The following is a 3,090-nucleotide window of genomic DNA, read 5'->3' as shown; positions in this document are numbered from 1 at the left end:
CCGTCTCCTCCCGCCCCACCTCCCTCCAAACAAAGGAAGTGATCCCGTGCGAGGAAAGCTGGGGAGCCCTGAGCCTCGGGGTGGGGGGAGGCGGGAAGGGTCTGACGGGCGACTCCGACCTCGGGGCTGTGCCGCGGTGCAGCCTCCTGGAGTCGCCTCCCTTCCTTCCCAATGCGGCACGCGCGCGCGCGCGGCGGCGGCCAGTCCGGGCTGGCCCCAGCGCAGCATCCCACCTGCTGGACCCCGGAGCGAACCCTCCCTGACTTCCCAGAGCCCTCGCTGGACCCCGGGCCGCCGCCTCCCCACCCTCTCCTCCCCCGCAAACCTGCTCTCGCTAGAAACCCGGTCCCTGCAGCCTCCCCGCGTTCATTATTCCGCGGGCTGTATTCTGAGTCATTAGAATCCTTTCTCATCCATCTTTTAGAACAGCCTTTTAGTCTGTTAGCGATTTCCATTCTGCAGATGAGATCACCGAGGCTCGGGGTGGGGGGGGGGGAGTGTTTCCAAAACCTTCTGTGGGTCTCACACCCGGGGGGCCCCCTTACTCTTCTTCTCCTTCCCCTTCTCCTCCTCCACCTCCTCCTCCTCCTCACAGCACCTAAACCTTAAGGTATCTAGTTCAATCCTTGTACTGTATTCCAGAGAAAGAGACAGGCTCGGGAATAGAAGGTAGTTCCACAACAGGACTCCAGTTCCCGAGCATTAAAGAACCCAGCCCCACCGGGATCTCTTTCCTACTCTGCTCCTAGCCTGCCCCTGGTCACTTCCTGCCAGTTTTAGCCCAGGGGCACTATAATGCCCATTGGGGGTCCAACCCTCCTGGTCCCTGCAGAGATCCCAACCTGAGAACTCAGCAGCCATGCAAGAAAAGCAACCCCACACACACACCTCCATTAAGGAGGGCATGAGTCAAACTGGGGGACACCAGTGCCACGTTGCTCCCTGGTTGGATCTCAGGATACCTAGAGAGACATTCTACCAGGAGAAGGGTCAGAAACTGCACCCCCTGGGTGTTTTCTGCGGCCTGAGTATCTGGCAGGAGAAAGTGAGAGGAAAGACAGCTCTCACTTCTGGCTTCAGGGGGAACACGAATTCTGCACCTCCTCACACAACAAAACTGCAAACCTGCCTTAGGACAGACTAGCAAGGGCTGACTCCTCCTTCCTTCCCCGGCTTCTCCCCGGCGGACTTGCTTCCTCTCGTCAGTCCCTCAGGCACACTGAGTGACATTCTGCCAGCGCTCCACACCCACACCCTGCAAGCAAGCGCCCGGCCTTTGCATCCTCTGCCTCCCAGCCCTCTCCTTGGCAGAAGTCCTGTGTGACTCAAGACTCCACATTCTTCATTTCGACTTGATTTCCTAACGGCCCTCCATCCAGCGAGGCTGGCCCCGCTGGGCGCAGGGAGCAGGTGATTGGAGCCACCCACCCGCATCTCTAAAGGGCACTTGAGGCCCACCTCACCCCCACCTCCCCTTCTGCCATACACACATACCCTGGAATCTTCTTACCAAGGATTGTTGAAGTGGAGTTGATTCATTTGTGTATACCTGTTAGTAATTGGTGAGTTCCACAGATTTGAGCAAAAGAAGCTGAAACTCTCTCTTCACCCCTTCCTCTTCCCACGCTTGTCAATGCCCAGTGACAGGGGTGAGGTCCAGGGGGGAGGGGGGTGTTAAACCAACCTGTTTGAAAACCCAGCTAATAAGATGGAGTCCTTCTCCAGAGCTGTGCTCTGGGAAGAGTATATCATTTCTTTTGAGTCTCTGGCGCAGTGGGGGGGGGGGGAAGGGGAGAAATCGGGGAACGGGGAAGGATGGGGGGGATAACAGGTGATGTCCCTTGGGGCCAAGGCAGAGGGTCATTAGGTGAGGTAGAAAGAGCACTTGGCAGAGCTGAAGAGCTAACCGTTGGTTCTAGGTCCTGCTCTACTAGCTGTGCAGTCTCCAGTGAGTCGCTGTTCTCAATTTACCCATCAGTCAAGCAGCATCTATCATCCATTCCAAGAGGGGAGACCTGAGCTGAGATACAGAGGCGGAGCTGAATCTTCCCCCACCCCCTCCGGGAACCTTTGGAGCCTGGCTGGCCAGTGATTGGAGGTGGAGGTCAGCATCGCTCTGCATTGTGGGAGGGATAGAGCCAGAGCAGGTTGGGTTCAGGTATCTGGGGTCGATGATGAACCTCAACCTCTCTGGCTTTCACACAGGCCCCGGACCCCTGGGGTGACCCTGCCTACCCAGCTCCACCCCTGGTCCTCCCATGCCCTGAAGATATATGAGCCATCATATTTCACCACTGCCAGCCACAGAACCCCTTTTCCTCCTGTGTGCTGTAGCAGGAATCGCCGTGCTGGGAGGCGATGGCCGCTCCCACGGTGAGTGGTGAGGGAGAGTGGTTAGCACAGATTCCTTCTCAAAAAGGCAAGTACAGTAATCCTAGCTACCCCAGAGGCTAAGATCTGAGGATTGCAGTTCAAAGCCAGCCCAGGCAGGAAAGCTCATGAGACTCTTACTGATGTGTGGGAATTCAGTTTCAAGAAACAGAAAAGCCACGTTTTGAGAGGTCAAATTGGGAGTTTTTAGTGGAGAGCCAGCAACTGCAGGTGGACTCCAGTCTCAAAGACCTGCAGCCCAGAATGGAGCTTGCACAAAGCTTTTAAAAACAAAAAACACATGTTTGGGGTGGAAACCTAACCCCAACGAAAGCAGACCAGCTAGGGACATACTCAAGTCTGAGCAGAACTTTCCTGGGGCTAAACAGCATGCCATCTGTAATTCAAAGAACGGCCTACCTTCCCTCCAGGCCCCCACCACCCAGCAATGTGTCAGGATGGCCGTGAGGATGAGGCATGTTACTTAGCCCAGTGTCCTTATTTCTTTTTCTTTTTCTTTTTTTTTCCGGTCGTGGGGCTTGAACTCTGGGCCTGGGCACTGTCCCTCAGCTCTTCAGCTCCAGGCGAGCGCTCTACCACTTGAGCTACAGCGCCACTTCCAGTTTTCTGGTGGTTTATTGGAGATAGGAGTCTCACGGTCTCTCCTGCCCTGGCTGGCTTTGAACCGCGATCCTCAGATCTCAGCCTCCTGAGTAGCTA

This window comes from Dipodomys ordii, unplaced genomic scaffold, assembly GCF_000151885.1.
Source record: "Dipodomys ordii isolate 6190 unplaced genomic scaffold, Dord_2.0 Scaffold35, whole genome shotgun sequence".
Taxonomy (NCBI): Eukaryota; Metazoa; Chordata; class Mammalia; order Rodentia; family Heteromyidae; genus Dipodomys; species Dipodomys ordii.
The sequence above is the reverse complement of the archived record's forward strand: the minus strand, read 5'-3'. Positions refer to the sequence as shown.